This window comes from Nuphar pumila, chromosome 14 (genome assembly GCF_984573655.1).
Source record: "Nuphar pumila chromosome 14, dmNupPumi1.hap1.1, whole genome shotgun sequence".
NCBI lineage: Eukaryota > Viridiplantae > Streptophyta > Magnoliopsida > Nymphaeales > Nymphaeaceae > Nuphar > Nuphar pumila.
In genome coordinates this window covers 75,883,186-75,901,771 of record NC_143262.1, presented here as the reverse complement: position 1 = coordinate 75,901,771, position 18,586 = coordinate 75,883,186, and the positions used below count along the sequence as shown (strand labels likewise).

The 18,586-nt window shown below is 34.1% G+C and overlaps 1 pseudogene; it reads left to right on the top strand.

The window, feature by feature from the left end:
* The first annotated feature begins 422 nt into the window (after positions 1-422).
* LOC149817004 (protein LEAD-SENSITIVE 1 pseudogene) overlaps positions 423-18,586 on the top strand; it is a 74,386-nt pseudogene continuing 56,222 nt past the window's right edge.

Below are 18,586 nucleotides of genomic sequence, written 5' to 3'. Positions count from 1 at the left end.
CGCTCTAAAGCGCAATGGTCCATTAATCTTGTAAGATTGTCTACCTCCAACAGATTACCTTGAAGATATGGCATGATATCTTCAAATACATCTTTTGTTCAGCATTCTACGGATAACCCTGAAAGCTAGATCCAAAGGGGAGCACGAATGTAAATCTCCATAATTCTCTGAGTTCTTGAAAGGCAAAACAATACTCGATATGTTTTCGGTTATTTTTTCTCGAAAATCTGATCAGAAGAGTTCACTTGAAGGGCTACAACATCCTGTCATGCTGATCCGTAGAGATCTCTAGACGCAACTTCCCATCATGCTGGACCATGGCAGCTTTGGTCAATGATCCAGAATTCATAGAACCCTCCATCATGCTGACCCATGAATGAGTCATCAGAGAAGAGGCCAGGCCCTGGGTTGTGAGAAGCGTCATGTCGCTCTTCCCCTTCCGGGATGGGATGAGGGTTCTCTCTCTGTTCCCCCTTGATGTGTCCAACATGACCGGCATGTTGCTTAGGTGGGGTTGGGGTCGACCAGAATAATATTGAGGGTGACATTTTTTATGCGCGGAATTTGGGTTCAGGTTGGGTCAGGTACCTGATACAAACTCGACCCATTTGACAACCTTCTCGTCTTCCCAATTCCAATCGCGATTTCATCGACGTGTCCCAAACGCACCAATGAATGATTAAAATCTCTCTCTCTCTCTCTCTCTCTCTCTCTCTCTCTCTCTCAGATGGCGCTTGGAGGAGGTTCTCTCGAACAGGATCGATCGATCGAGAAGAGTTAAAGCCAGGCGATCACATCTACTCTTGGAGGAAGGCTGTCTACTCCCATCACGGTATCCCTTCCTTCATCTTATTGATGACCTATCTTTATTTTTTTGACAATTTCGTCTGCTTCTTCTTCTTTCTGTTGTATTGAAATTGGTTGATTAAAATGCTCCGGAAGAGATGGGCGAAATCTCGATGTTGAAGAACTTGGGAAAACTGGTGATGGATGTTTTTTTTTCATTTATTTATTTTCTTTTTGAACTTTCTTGTTCTGAAGATAGAGATTGACAATTTTAGGGGGAGAGAATTCTTGTTGCTTAGGAATTATAGCTTTCAGCGATCGACAGTTTTGGGGCGGAGAGAATTTCTATTGCTTAGAAATTATAGCTTGCAAAAATAAGAATTCTGCAAAATCCTCTTTTCTATTTTTATTGAAAAATGAGAAATTTGCAATCGTTTTTTTGACTAAATTGGTGGGCCAAACTGATTTTTGCTTGATTAAAGTGTTTGTTTGAATTATTGTTCGATGGCGTCAACAGCAATAAGGGCAAAAAGTTGAATACTTTCTCATGATAATTATTTGTTTCTATTCGAAGTACGAAACTTGTGCAACGATATTTGGGTTGCACTCCTTTTGTTGGTTCTTGCCTTATGAAGCATGTGTTTTCGAATCAGTAAAATACAAGGTTACCAGACTAGGAGGCGAAAGCAGGAAAATATACAGGGAGCGGAAGCGAGAAGTGATGCATTTTAAAATGTATAGGAAGCAGGAAGCGAGGAATAAAAAATATATATATAATAATTGAATGTGAATCATAATGAAACACAAATAAAAACTAAAATAAAAGTGACTAATATTAAATTTCATGATTTTTTAGTGTAAAAAATAATTTTTTAACAAAATCTAAAATTGATGATTAACAATTTAGAGAAAGTACATGGAAGTTAGTGAGAAGAGTGAGAGAAAACATTTAAAAAACATGAAAAGTTGAGTAAGAGAACATATAAGATGAATAAATGAAGTGTGTGGAAAGCATACGAGAAGCATGGGGGAATCGAGGTTCTCATCAAGTTTCGAAAGCGAGGAGTATCGTGCTTCCCACCTATCTAAGAAGCTTCCGGTAACTCTTGTAAAATATCACTCTTTGTCTTGGGATCATAAGTTGTGTACATTTTATCATATTAGGTTTTCCTCCCATGCAGAGTGCAAAAAAATATGTTTTTGAGTATGGTGGTTCATATTTCTTACTTTAGTGTTGAGTCGATATGTAAGCAACGATTTTTCTTCAAGGTTGTGTTAAATAACTGTGAATATTTGTATGCTAGACATATCCTAAAGTTATTATATTATGCTATATCCAAACAAAAATTTTAAAATTTGAGAAATTGTTCAGGTTGGTGCTTTTACAAAGATGAACTGGATGGCTGTTTGGGGGATACACTTCTATTCTATTGATTATGAATGTAGTCTTGTAATGATTTTTTGTACAGCTTTTATGATGCTTGTGACAAACATACTTTTGGACATAGAATGACTAAACTCTTACATATTCTGTATGTTAGTCCTTGAGTAATGCTAAATTGCTTAGTTGTGGCATTGCGATAAAGCTCTTAGCATCCAGATTGAATACAATAGTTGGATTTTATAGAGTAACCCAACTGAGGGTTCTGTTGAGCTAGAAGTGCTAGGCTGGGAAGCAAATTTGAGGAAGAAAAGTGATAAATGAGAACTTTTAAAATTATCAAGAATCAAGAAACTTTAAGGAACATGGAGAATAAACTAGAAGAAAAATGACATTGGAATTTGAACCAAATTAGGGATTGAGCTGGAAGCAAATGTATTAAAATCATATTCCCTATGTTTTATGGGATATGAATAATTAGAAACATTTCAGTCTTAAAACCAAGCATTAAATGCAATCATGAATATAATACTCTAATGAAAATATTTAATTTGTCAACTAATAACAAAGGTACATCTTCATGCAACAAGCAACATATTAATTATCAATATCATAATAAGGCGACAATAATAACATAATGGCCCTGTTTGGATGTGTTTTTATTTCTTGTTTACAAAGAAATAAAAAAACTTTTTATAAAGAACTCTTGCCTTTATAGATAATTAAGTGAATGTTTGGATTACAAACTAATTAAACTAGAAATGAAGAAAAAGGGGGATAAGTAGTAAGTAGGACATGATAAGTAATGGTGGTGAAGGGGGATGATAGTGGTGGCGGCGGCAGTGGTAGTGGTGGTGATGAAGCGGTGATGGTGATGGTGATCAAGAAGTTGCAATGGTTGTGGTGGTGGTAATGATGGTGGAGAAGTTGTGGTACGGATGATGGTTATGGTGGTGGAGTGGAAGAAAATAAGTAGTAAAAAAAAAGTAGGTCTCTTGTTTTTCAAAGAAGGGGTGATTTTTCATCATATTTATAAAAACTTGTTAAAATAAATAAAAATAAAATAAAAACACCAAACCTTGCTATTTAAAATAAGTATAAATGGGGGGAACATAAAACCATTTTGTGACTATAAACAAGTTTAGCTAAAAACATGCTAGTTACTTGAAATAACTTGATATTTTAACATGAATCTTGAGAAATACCAATCACAAATATGATCCAAACTTTGAATTAGCACAGGAGGAAAAAAAATGATGTATAAAATATAAGAAAAACATATCCATAAAATTAAATTGTTGTATAGTGAAACTAACATAATTCAATGCTAAAACAATTGCACATTTATGGTTATATAAATTCGCAAAACCAGGTTTTTGGTGGTGTAAAAGTTTTCGAGTACAAAATTAAGAAATCATTGATTGATATATAAACCAAAAGTTTGTAATTGTTCTTTTCAGCTTTTGACTTGGGAGTTCTAGCCTCTCCACATGCTCCACTTCCTTTTCCATTTTTTGGAAATACCCATGAAGTTTTCTTTATTTATTGAATATAAAAATGAGTTTTATGACAAGTCAAAAGACAAATATGTACCTTTCTTAGGTTTGCTACTACAGAAATGATGAATCTCACCTTATGCAATTGGTGCACATTTTAATGCATTTTCTCTACTAATTGTATTGAATTGGCGATCAATCTCATCCTTGCAAATGCATAAGGAAAGCAAGGGAGTTCTTGAATATGTGCATCTTCATTTGGAGATGGGTAGAGAAATATCATAGGCTAGTGGACAAACAACTCTTATCGAAAGGGTAGATCTCTTCTCTAGAGGTATGCTTCATTTTTTAGTTGGTACTTCTTTGTAACAATTATTGAATATTAGCATAATAGGCCAAAATTTTACAAAATATTGGCAAATTGAATCTAAGTTAATACCTTTTGACCCCTGAATGTTTTGGACAGATATATGCCAAGCTATATAACACAAACTCTTCTAACAGAGCACCGCACCCACACCCATGTGGGTGCGACACTTGGACACAACTTCCTTTGTGTCGGGTGAAGTCAAGCACACTAAGGTCCATTTCTGTCCTAAAGTAGATTCAGTTAACCCTAACCAAGTCTAGTTTGATCTCTCTCTCTCTCTCTCTCTCTCTCTCTCTATATATATATATATATATATATATATATATATATATATATATATATATATATATATATATATATATATACATGCACATAATGTTGCTCATTTTTTCTGAGTTGACTAGTGACCCAAGCTTCCAATGGAGCTATTTGAGTCAATTACCATGGCCTAGGATATCGGATGCATCTTTCTAGGTATGCTGCTAAAGCAACTGCAGAACATGTCGAGGGATCCACCAAAAAGATGGGGATGAAGTTGGTTGTAATAAGAGTGAAAGGATCCACTTAAATATGTATATCTGCACCTCCGAACCAGTGTGGTGTTATTTTTTATTGATGAGGAATAACAATTGTAGATTGTTAATTTGATTTATTGAATAAATTTATGCATGATGAGTTGATGATATGATAATTGTTTTTATTTCATTTGTGTTAAACTATTAAAAATTATATACATACCCTCCCTGCACCCCCACACCCAAGTTTTTTTAAAGTGCAACATCACAGCATCCGCACTTGTATTTGCACCCGCATCCGCATCCACATCCGCACCCACACCTATGTGACATAGATGCCAAGTATCAACATAAATTTCTTATCTCTTTAGGTGAAGTGCTGATACATTGACAAAGATCTTTAAGGCTTGTTTGATCCCTTGTCCCACGCGATTTCGGACGAAAATCACGCTGAGAACAGGGTGATGAAGCAAACCTTGGATGCAGTGGACGCGTTCCACTTGTCTGCTGTGTTCTTATTTGTACATAATTTTCTCCACTCCTATTACAGTGAGAACGGGGATGCGTGTAATGAAATGGTAGTCTTCCATAAAAGCACAAGAAACCTTCAAAAAGGGTGTCTATTGGAGACACTTCAAGCACAACCCATAAAAGGGTAAAAACGAAAGAACACACTAAAATAATAAATATTTATTTCTTCACAAGAGATGAGTAAAAAGCATTGTTGTACATGAGAGGGGATCACCCCTATTTATACAAGAGGAGAGTGAGATAGCTCTTCCTAAGAGTCACCAATGACTCTATTTGTAGCCATTGGACTAGGTTCAACGACTATAAATATGGTCAAGATCAACTAGTTCAAAGTGAACTAGAAAATAAAAAAAAACAATAAAAGAAAAGAAAGAAAAACAAAATATATTTATATTATTATATTATTATTTTATTAATATATATATATATATATTATGTATTACATGTTACATTTTAACAATGTGGAGGTCGATGCTAAAAAAAAAAACACGGAGGAGGGGTGTACCCCTGACCCCCCCTCTCTCTCTCTTTCTTTCCCCCTTTTCTTCTTTGTCCCCCTTCTTCTTTATTCCTCTCTCTCTCTCTCTCTCTCTCTCTTCTTCTTCTTCTTTTTCGTTTTTCATCTTCTTAGTTCTTCTTTGTTTCTTTGATTTTTATTATTTAGGTTTTCTTTTTCATTGATTAGACTTTTTTTTTTCATTGATCAAAGCTTTAAATCAAATTTCTTAAATTAGGGGTTTTTATAGTTAATTTGATTAGGGTTTTTTCTTTGTTTTTCATTTATTGGTGTTTCAAATCAAATTTCTTAAATTAGAGCTTTTTGTAGTTAATTTGATTAAGGTTTTTCCTTTGATTTTCATTGATTAGGGATTTGAATCAAATTTATTAAATTAGGGTTTTTTGTAGTTAATTTGATTAGGGCTTTTTATTTGATTTTCTTTGATTAGGGCTTTGAATCAAATTTTTTATTTTATTTTTAAATCAAGCAAAATTTGGGTTAAATTAAAGTGAATTTTAGAGGAAAAAATTGAATTATATATTGTTAGATGCGCCTTAAAATTCTGAGTCTAACGGTATGTTACTTTTTCGAATTTGGGCTACGGTTGGCCCGAAAATCATAGTTAAAAAAAAAAGGCCCATTTTAATGGGACCCAGTTTGGATTGGATTGGATCAGACTGGATTTGATCCATATGATCCAAATTAATATGGATCTGGACTCAGTCCAAGACCCATATTAATTAGGATTCAATTCAGCTTAGGATCCAAATGAATTTTTGGATATGGATTTGGATCTTGGATCCAGATCTAGATCTAACAAAAATAAAACTTTAAATTCAATATATAGGTTTAAATTAAGGAATTTTAAAGCTAAAAAGTCTCCCAAAGAGATAATGCACCCTCTAGAAGCTTTTTGATATTTATTTAGTAATAAATAATTAATAATTAATTAAATTAATATTAAATATTATTTAATTCTGAATTTTATAAGTTACCAAATGGTGGGGGACTCTAGAAGAGTCCATAATGGTTAAGAGAAAAAGAAAATGGTAAGAGAATAAAGGTAATAAAAGAAAAAAGAAAGGTGTGAAAGAAAGTCAAAATTGAAATTCGTATAGAATTAGGAAAGGGGTGTTGGAGACGGACTCCCATATAGGAAGCCCTATCTCCGGCCCCAATTAGAAGGGACTAGAAAAAAAAGGGGGGAGGGGTGTGTCACCCCCTAGAACCTCTATATAAACTTAAAAAAAGAAAGAGAAAGAGAGGAAAAGGAAGAGAGAGAGAGGAGGAAAAGAAAGAAGAAGGAAAAGAGGAAAAGAAGAAGGATGAGTCATTTCTCTGGTCGTCCGAGATTTTTTTGGTCATTTTTGAGCTTCAAAAAAGCTATGCTCTTGACTTGAACGGAGGAATAATCTAAATCCGGTTTATGAGATATTTTAGTAGAAAAATGAGAAAATCTGAACTGGGATACAAAATATATATGTAAATATGTATGGTGGATCACGTGTGTATATATATATATATATATATATATATATATATATATATATATATATATATATATATATATATATATATATATATATATATATATATACCATTGATCCCGATTGGCATGAGAACGGTTTCCAGTTTCATGAAAAAAATATATATGTTTATATGAAATCTGATCTGCGTGTTACATTAAGCTTGATTATCAATTATGGTTATGTTTTGCATGTTTAATGATTAGTATGCTTTCCCCGTTAAAACAACTCTTAATTGCAAGATTTCATGCTAAAACAGCAAACCTGAGTTGCATATCTTCAGATTAAAGGAGTAAATCTAATTTGTGTGTTTCCATGGCAACACAACAAATTAGATCTGCCTAACTTGCTAAAACAGAAATGTTAATTGATGTGTTTTCATGTTGAAGTAACATATTGGATGTGTTGGCATGGTTGAAAAAAAGAAAAATACATATATATGGGCCCAACCGCCTATCAGTTGGGCAGTTATTGGACTGAGCATGCCCAACCGATTGTCGACTAGGCAGGCACCAAATCTAGAGCCTAGCCGACTGTTGGCTAGGCATTCTTCTTAACTAATAGAAAAAAAGAGTGAAGTATGTAAAGCAGATATATATATATATATATATATATATATATATATATATATATATATATATATATATATATATATATATATATATATATATATAACTGGCCAGCCCAGCTGACTGTCAACTGGGCAGCCACTTGGCTGGCAAGCCCAGCCTACTGTTGTTTGGGCAGCCAATTAATTGGCAGGCCCAACCGACTGTCGGCTGGGCAGCCACTGGGATAACAAAGCCCAGCCAACTGTGAGCTGCGCATTTTACTCAAAAGAAAAAAATTATATTAAATGACAACAGAAAAAAGAGCGAGAAGGACTAGTGCATCCAACCGACTGTTGGCTGAGCAGCCACTTGTCTGGCAAGCCCAGCCGACTATCGGCTGGGTAGCCAAGTGACTGGCTAAGCCCAGCGGACTGTCGACTGGGCAGAATATTTAAAAAAAAAATTGGGCAGAACCAAAGAATAAAAAAAAGAAAATATATACATATGTATGGCAAAATTAGAAACAGAATCAGAAAAACATAAACATAGTGAATATACATGTTGCCCTTTATGGAGACTTTCACATATAATGCATATCTAGATTTACATGTAAGGTATACTTTGAATTCAACATGTCAAATGTTCCTGTTATGTTCAGACTTATGTATACTACAAGTGTAGACTTTATACATATTCAAAAGTTAGATTTAATACATGTGTGATGCGCAGATTTACATCTTTAATTATGTTCAAACTAGTACATATGTTTAGACTTTTCGGTATGATCAGAATTTGATATGATGAGTGCTTATGATCAGGCACAAATTTAATATGAAAATTGCGCTTGGTTATAAGCACAAATTTAATATGAAAATTGCACATGGTTATGTCCATATTCTCGTATGTAAAGTGCTGATGTTATTTTTAGATTTTACATATGTTAAAAGTTTAGCTTTTATGCTTGTGCATGTAATAAAAACGTGAATCATGAAATTTATATTGTTGTTGCACTCACATGATCACATGCATGTTTACATATGGTGCATGAGGTGAATCATGAAAAAAATGATGTATTTGCAAGCATGTGATATTATGCATATGTGAAATTGTTATATATGTATATTCTCATTATGGTTGTATGAATGTGCATTTGTGAGCGTGATGGATGACTTTATGTGTGCATGCTGATTATGGTTATTGCATATGGTACATCGGTGGTTGAAAGTCAACCACTATAAGCTATGTGGGCCATGAGCAGAGGGTGCTTTACATTTTGTTATATGCATCGCAAAAAAATCAATTTGATATTATTTGAATTAATTGCACTATTCATATTGTAACGGACTGAGGTCCCGCATTTGTGTTTTGCATGCTGATTTGCAAAATGAATTTGGTGTTGTGTTTTGCATGCTAAATTGCAAAATGAATGTTGAGAAATAAATCTTTCTTTTAATAAAAAGAGAAAAAGATAAAATAGTGTAGTTAATGCTTCTTCCTGGATATCCCTTCTATAGTGTGGGAATCCTGAACTTTGGTTTTGGGAAAACATGAAGATACTAAAACTCTCTGTGTAATTATGCCCCTGAACCCAATTAGGTGGTTCATCTTCTGACCACGGTTTTAGGGCGATTCCACCACTTTGCCTGAGGGTCATGTGTAGACTAAGCTGTTATTATTGGTATACCAAGAAAGTGACATTAGTGGATGTTGATTTTCCTAGTCTCTTGACGTTAAATGCTGAATTCTAATGTTTCGATAGATGATGTTGATTCCTGATATCAATTGAGGGCCAAGTGTGGAACCCAATAATAAAATACAAATTGTGTGTTAAGCTATAACTCAGGACCTAACTTAAACTTGAGAATTGTCCACAGGTTTTAATGAAAACTAAAACTAAAATGGTGTGCATTTAATAGGGACATGCATACAAAAAAAAATTATGATAAAAGATAATAAGTTACTCATGCATTTGCATTAATATCATGCATATTTCTGTCTGCATTAGATCATGCATATTTACCTATTATCTTAATTGTGATATAGTGTTGTTGTATGTTAAATGTTCGCTAATGCATGAATGATTATTGAAATCCTAAAATTGTTCTATTTTCTCTAAAATGTTGTATAAATTTGATTTATGTTATCTTGCCTATTTGATTCATTAGAGAAATTCCTACGCAGAATCTATGATTTTGATACCATATATTTTATGTTTTTCACAGCCTCTGATGCCCAGTGACGAGACGAACTGCTATTGAGAGTTACGAGAACCACGTGATTGTTTGACGACTTACCTTAGAAAAGAGTGACTATATTTTGCTTATTTGATATTCCTTTGCTTAGAGTACTCAAACTATTATTGATTGATAAATAAAGTTATTTTGGTTTGGATGATGGTGGTGTAAGATTCCTTGTGATTATGGATGTGTTATGACTATAAGGCCCAAGTGTATGCGTTTGTTTCCGCAAATGTTTAAAAAAAAAATCTACTTTTCCACGGATATGAGTTGGGGTCGTTATAGTTTGGCTCTAACTGACGGTTGTTTGATCTTTGGTTCTGTGAGTGTGTTGTCTCACTTAATTGTATATTTGACTATTTTTATTATGAATGCTTATAATTATGTTTATTTATGATGACTATCTATTTTTTGAAACCATGGTGTTTCGAAAGTTATAAAATTTAATCTTTGTCTTGATTTATCTTTTCCTATTCTTCTTGTTGACGTTAGTTTATTTTCATTACAAGCTCTCTTACCTCATGTGTTTCCTCCTGTTATGCCTCTTATTTAAGTGTCATTTTATATAGACAAGAGATCTTTTCAATGTGGTGAGTTATGTGCACCCATTATGTTATTTGCAGTTTTATAATCATTGGTCATGTGAGGTATGTGCACCTCTTGTGGTTGTAGCTGATTTGTATTGTAAGAGAGCCTGTATTGCCTATGCATGGTCACGAGAATGATTATTGCTGACATTTGTGCTTAGTTTTGATTATTAGTTTGTTGGTGCATGGTCACTGGTTTGGTAATGACTGACATTTGTATTATGGTAGCTATTACACTTGGATTTTGAGGTTTGAAGGCCTAGTGAGTTAATTGCTGGTGGTGGTCGAACTATTGTTGTGGTTTGCAAAATATCATTTCTTGATATTTGTGGAATTTTAACTCACTTCATATTTTTTTTAAGTTGTTTTCTCTTGAAAGGTTTTCTTGTAATTGGTTCATAAGTGATTTTTCATTGATTGTAAACTATTGCTTGGTTCATTCATATATGCATTAGTTGTATGGTTAATATTGCTTCTAAAATGTAATAGTTGATTGATCCATGTTTTGCATATCTGTCTTTTCTTAATCTTTATTGAATGATCTGAATCATTTTTGTATATTCCACTGTGTAAAAAATGATTCGTTCTTAAAAGGAAATCTACCTATGAGTAATTTATTCTCCTCTGAGGGATTTTATGATTTATACTTCTTTGTGAGTTATTTATTCATGGTATTGATGTTGTTTGAAAATCCATATTTCATGCCTTTTATGCATTAATGTGCTTTTTGTGACATATACGTGTGTATTGACTTTGAATAATGCATGTTTTCATAACTAATTAATCACTTTAAAGATTCATGAAAAATGTTTACAACTCGTTTACCCTTGTCTTTGCATCTCATTGAGACATTAAAGTGTCACCTTTGTATTTATATTGATTGATATAGTTGTTGATCTATGTTTGCCATTGTTACAAAGTATCATTTCTCTTGATTTGTTGTATGTGGGATTTTTTAATTTCCTCATTATTTCCATTGTGAAAATGACTACTTTTAAAAAAAAGCATTTTATGAATATTTGTTATTAAACTATCTTGAACGCATGAAGTTAACTCCCCTTTGTTGCTGGCTGGTTTTGAGTTTTCACATCTTATGCATGATTGTGGAGTTTGCTTTAGTATATTTTGATGATTTACTTTCTCATTTTGAAGTATTGTAACATTTTGCATGCATGATTATTTAATAACATGTGCTTTTGTGCTCAAATTCTCCCATCAGTGTCTATGTTTCCTTGAAATATGTATTGATTTTGTAACTACATTCATCTAAATTAGATTCCTTCGAAGTACGATGGTCTTATATATGTTTTTGATTTTTTCAAAACTGTTTTTAAACTTCTTGATTGTTTCTCTTCTCTTGATAATATGTGCTTGAGTTGAGAACTTTTTGTAGACAAACTATCTTTAAAAGATATTTTGTCTTAATACTCATTTTGTATATATATTGTATTGAAATGTTTGACCATTCTCTCTCCGTAATATAGCAATATATTTTGAACAAAAAATATTTTTAAAATCTTATTTGATTTTTGTGATATATATGTTCTTTTGTATATTTGGGACATTTGACTAGCTCTATTTATAGGTTCTCAAAGAAATGATGGTATTGAAGATCCTTTGAAGTGAATGATTGACGAAAATATTATACACCCTTCAATAGAAGGAACTATAAAGAAGCTTGATGAAGACATTTAAAGGCATGAGTTCTTTTGTGTTTGCAAACTTTTGGTTACATCACCATAAGTTTGTCGGGGGGGGGGGTTAAGTTATATGTATGATAATATATATATATATATCTTGAATATATATGTATATATAACTATAATTAATAATGTAATTTACGTTTTCCACCAAGGGCATTTTTGGTCATTTTATATAAGGGTAATTCTATCATTTAGAAAATAGGTTTTTCTTTATTTTTTCTTTTCTATTATTTTTGTATTTTTCTCTTTGTGTAAGGACATTATTGCAAATGCCTCCATAGTCATTGGGAGCCTCCCAATGTCTACCTTAGAGGCTCACTTTTGGCCTCTTCTTGTCTATAAATAAGGGCTTAAAACCCCTTGTATTGTTAAGCTTCTATGAAGCTCTTTATTGAATAAATTCATTATTTTTTAAGTGTTGTCTCTCTTTTGATATTGTATGCACTCTTGTGCTTGTGTAAGCCTTAGTGCTTTTTGGATTGTCCCATAGTGGACTTGTGCATGTGCACTTTGTGTTTGTGTTCTTCATAAGCCGTTAGTGGCTTTGTGTGCTTTGAACTACTTTGTGGGTGTGTTTGTGCCTCTTGTTTAAGGTGTGTGAAGACTTCTTAATTTTATTACGTGGTAACAGAGCTAGGGATTCTTGATCTTGGTATCTTATTCGAGTTTATGCAAGTCATGTTGTTATGGACAATGTTTTCAAGTGAGGGGTTTGTTATATTGTCACCTGCATCTGCAACTGCTAAATGTTGAAAAGAACCCGCATACACACACATAGAAGAGAACACACACAAAAGAACGAGCACAAGATTTATGTAGTTCGGTCAATATGACCTACGTCCATGGTAGTTTTCTCTCACTCTCTAACACACAACGTGAGATGTGAGGTTTTCTTTATATAAATAACCAAGTACATTAGGATGAGTCCTTGTACAATTAAACCTCTCACATACATATCATGAAGAGGATATCTTAGAGTCCTTACAAGAGTAGACTTTACATTTGGTTAGAGTCCCATTAGACTTCTTCACATTAGGATCTTCATGAGGTGTTTTATGAAGTTGTGACACCTCTTTAATGAGAATCATGTTGGACTAAGTTCTTAGACTTCTCACCACGTTGGACTCTAACTTGGAACTAGTATTCATATCTGGATCAGAATATGAAATCTTATCACCCCCCTCAAACTAATCTCCATGAGATTGAGTTTGTCTATGAAAAGATTGAATTTAGATCCAGCCAATGGTTTGGTGAGGACATCTACAATTTGACCCCGAGAAGGAATAAATTGAATGTTTATTTCACCTCTGGAAACTTTTTCCCCAACAAAATGGTAGTCAATTTCAATGTGTTTGGTACAGGCATGAAAAATAGGATTTGTTGTAAGGTATGTAGTACCTAAATTGTCGCACCACAATATGGGAGTTTCACCAGAAAGGACGTCCAGTTCTGCTAGCAGCTGTTTGAGCTAGGCAACCTCAGAGACATCTCCCGCTACGACTTTCTACTCTGCTTTAGTGCTTGACCTAGCAACAATACATTGTTCCTGTAAATGTCAAATATCCGCTAGTAGATTTATGATCATCTAAGCATCCTGCCCAGTCAGCATCAAAATAGGTCGATAACTGAAGAGACAAAGACTTTTTGATATGCAGACCCATATTTATGGTTCCTTTGAGATATCTCAGAATTCTTTTCACGTGTGCCTGATGGTCTTGACTTAGTTCATACATAAATTGGTAGGCTTTATTAACTAAATAGGCTATATTAGGCATGGTAAATGTGACATATTGTAGACTCCCAACAATACTCTTGCACTTAGTGTCATCTTCTAATAGAACTCCATGTCTGGATAACACAATATTTGGTGCAGCAGGTGTAACCATAGGTTTACAGTCTGTCATATCAGTCTTTAGTAAGAGATCCAAAATATACTTCCTCTGACACAAGACGATTCCTCTTGAGGACTCAAAAAAGACTTCAACCCCAAGAAAATAGTGTAAAAATAGCATAATGGGCCTAGATCCTTTACGGAGAATTCACATCCAAAATCTTGAATAATACGTCTAACATCAACCTGTGAGTTTTCTGTGATAATAATATCATCTACATATACCAAAATAAACATATGTAGATCTTTGTTATGACAAATGAATAGAGACACAGATCAACCTTGGACTTAGTAAAACTCAAATTTTTTAAATAAATGGGGAGCCTTTCAAACCATGTCTTGGGGCCTGCTTTAACTTATACATGGCTCAATTAAGTCTGCACATGAAATTAGGGTAATTTTTGTCCTCAAAACCTTGTGGTTGTTGCATATAAACCTCTTCTTTTAGAACACCATGGAGAAAGACATTATTCACATCCAATTGATGAATAGGCCAACCCAAGCTGACAACAATTGACAAAACCGCCTGAACAAATGTGGGCTTAACAACAGGGCTAAAGGTTTCAAAATAATCAACTCCCTCTTGTTGACTATAATCCCTTAGCAACAAGACAATTTATATCTAGCTATGGTTTTATATGCATGCTTCTTAATTTTGTAAATCTACTTACATCCAGTAAGGTTGGAGGCTTTATTTGGTGAGACAAGGGTCTAGGTCTAGTTTTGATAGAGAGCTCTAACTTCTTCTTCCATAGCCTGACACCACTTAGGATCAATGTTGGCTTGGTCAAATAAGTATGTCTCTTGTTCTTCTTGACTTATCTCACTCAAAAGTGCTATAGGATATTTGGATCCCAAAAAAGGTCTTGGATGCAAGGTTTTGTCTTGGGATCTAGTAATCATATGATGAGTTCTGAGAGGTGTTTGATCAGTGAGATCAACAACCGGGTTCAATCCTGAGCAATGTTGTACATATCATTACTGTTTAGAATATCAATACAATACGCACTCGTATCGTGATACAAGTGAGTATCATAGCTGTATCATGTGATACATGCCTGTATCGTACGATACAGGGTCAATGCTCTTAAAAAATGACCAAATCATAATTTTTTAGTTTTGGGTTTTAAAGTCCTCTTGAGGGACAACTCCCTCATTTGTGTAGAATCCATTAGACATATATTCACTTACCCTTATTTTGAGGCCGATCCGTGTACAAGGGAGAGTGATTTTGTAGTTTGTTAAAGTAAAAATGCATTTCCACTATTTTTCTACTCAAGGAAGTTGGATCCACAAAAAATAGAGATTTATATGAAGGTAGAAATCAGGCTCCACACTCAAACAAAGATGACATCAGATGATCCAACATGGCAATGAGACACTCCAGCAATGAGTGAAAACCGATTGAAAATCAAGTGCAACTATTGCCATAATATTTTTGTTTGTGTAATATGAAAGTATGAGTCTTGTGGTATGTTCTTAATTTTAAGATATTTAATATTTTTCATTATTCTTATGATATATGCATGCAATATTATCTATTATTCTGTATTGGTTGATGTTTGATGATGTCTTATGCAGTTCATAGAGACATAAATGCTTTATATGTGATTTTATGGTTGTATTTTGTACAATTCATCATTGTTAAATGCGATATGATTTTTTTAGAATTCCTGTTATTGTTTTTTTTATTTTTGAAATTTTTTATTAAAAATTTATGATATTTTATGATACGATACAGTCTTAATTTGGGCATGATCGATACGAGCAATGATACGATACTTACAACCTTGGTCCTCAGGACAATGAAGATGACTCTTGCTCACCAGACGTGTTTTGGGAATTCGATTGAATAGGTGAAGGAACATCTGGTTCAATGTTAGCCTCTTGAGGATCGGTATTGGACAATTCAGCAGGTTGATTTGGGACAGTTTCAAGGCTAACAACCAGATTAGGCAGGGGTATGAAACCAACAGGTTGACTTTGTGTTATGGTTTCACGAGAATTTGGACTCTTAGGTTTCTGGTTCTGGATCCAGTTTGATACGTCTTTGATGTAATTTGGATGTTTGTTCCTAGCATAAAGAAAATTGCCTTCATCAAAGACAACAAGTCTTGAGATAAAGGTTTGATGACTCACCGGATCATAACATAGATACACTTTATGATTGGATCCATATCCTAAAAAAACACATGGTTTGGATCTTGGTGCAAGTTTTGATTTTGCATAATAAACAAGGTAAGGGTAACATGTACACCCAAAGATCTTTAAGTGTTCATAGCTAGGGGTACGTTTAAGAAGTTCATACAAATATTTTTTACCAAGATTTAGGGTAGGTAGATGGTTAATGAGATATGCAGCAACTCTAAAGGCATCAACCCAAAACTTATGATCAAGAGAAGCATGAATTAGAAGAGCCAAACACGTTTCAACAACATGTTTGATTTTGTTTAGGTGTGTGAGGACATGCTAACCATCATTTAATACCACAATTATTTAAGAAATTCGTATAGGTTGCATTGACAAAATCTCCTCCACCATCATTATGGAATATCTTAATTTGCCTGCCAAGTTGTTTTTCAACAATGTTCTTAAAATTTGTAAAACATAGAAAAACATTAGATTTCTTGATTAATGGAAATAACCATGAAAATTTTGAGAAATCATTAACAATCAACAAATAAAATCTATTTCCTTCCCAAGAGGGTGTAGATGCAGGACCCAAGGATCCACATGAAGTAACTCTAATGGAGCATGGACCAAATATTCGGCTTTCTCAAAGGGCAGTTTATGATTCTTACTAATAGCGCATGATGAACATAATTCAACATCATCATTATTCATAAATACAATGGACCCATTTTTCTCAAGTTTTTTCAAAACGTTGAAACTAGGATGACCCAAACGACAATGTCATACTTCATCAGAAAATCTAAACTTATTAGGACCAGCTTTAGCAAAACTAATTGAAGGCAATCGCTTTCCCAAACGCTCCAGAAGGTCATGCATAGAGTCATCTCTTAATTAGTCCCCTTAGAAGGGTAGTCCTTCTCCGTGGTTTCTTAACACAAAATCCATTAGCATCAATGAAAAAAACATTGATTATCCCTTGTAAACTTAGGCAAAAACATGAGATTTTTCTTAATAGAAGAGACATGCAGCAAATCTTTTAGCTTAAAACTTTTATTTCCATGATGTAAAGTAAGATTATTTATGCTGGTAATTGGTAACTGCGCACTACTTCCGACCATAATGCTATCAGGATCATGATATTCCACCTTATTGGCCATACCTTGTTCTTCTGTAGTGACATGATGCGTAGCACCTGTGTTTGGGTACTTAGTTGCTTCCTGCATATTGTTAAGAGTCATGGTAGCAAAAGCTTTGGAGATATCATAACAGGTGCAAACAATAAGGTTACGACGACCACACAATTGACAAATCACTTGTCCTTCTGGTTCTGAATGGAACGTGATGGGCCAGGCCGACCACCTTGACTACCGTGTGGATTTAAGTTTTGAAAATTTCCAAAACATTGACTTGTCGCCTGGATCACCCCCTGCTTCTACCAAGTGGGCCTCCTCTGCCACGTCCTCTTTGAGAAAAGAACACGATAGAGGAGGTTTCTTCTTGAATAGGCAACCTCTTTTCTTGATTTATTAACCATTCATAAATTTTCAAAGAGGTAGGTAAGCCATCACGAGTATTAATGAAAGCAACAAAACTCTCATATTCTCGTAAGAGACCATTCAATGTTTAATGAACTAAATTTTTATCTAAAACGGATTCACAAACGACATATAGAGAATCTGCCAAAAATTTATGTGATCGAGATACTCTACCATACTTTCTTCTTCTTTCCTGACATCTTGGAGATCTTCCTTTAGTTGAATGATCTGAATGCTCGATTGGGAGGAATAAAATTGCTCCAACGTGATCCATGTTTCTCATGCCATGGAAATTCAGATGATTTGGCCTAGGATAGGCTCAGTGACAGTTGCACAAATCCAACTTAGAGCTAATTGATAAGCTTTTTTCCATTCCAAAAATTCAGAATTTAGTTTTGTCTCTTATTCTTGAATACAATGATTTGGAGTATGACATAATCATCAATGCATTTGATTAGATCCTAGGAAAACTTAATTGATTCAATGCATGATTTTCATAACAAGTAATTGTGTCTATCAAGCTTGATAGACACCAGGGACGAGAACACATTCCACTGAACTGCAGGATTTGGCATGAGTGATGAGAGATTTGAGGACTATGAAGCAAAGCTGGAAGCCATGAGGACTACCACCAACCAATTGAGGGCTCAATATACTAGCACACAATATGGGCCAGTTGGCTCTGATATCATGAAAAGAACCCACACGCACATAGAAGAGAACACACACACACAAAAAAAAAAAAAAGAACAAGCACAAGATTTACGTGGTTCAGTCAATGTGTAAAACCCAAGGAAAAGAAAAGAAATTCTTTTGGGTCAGACCCGGGTCAGGTCCTAACCCGA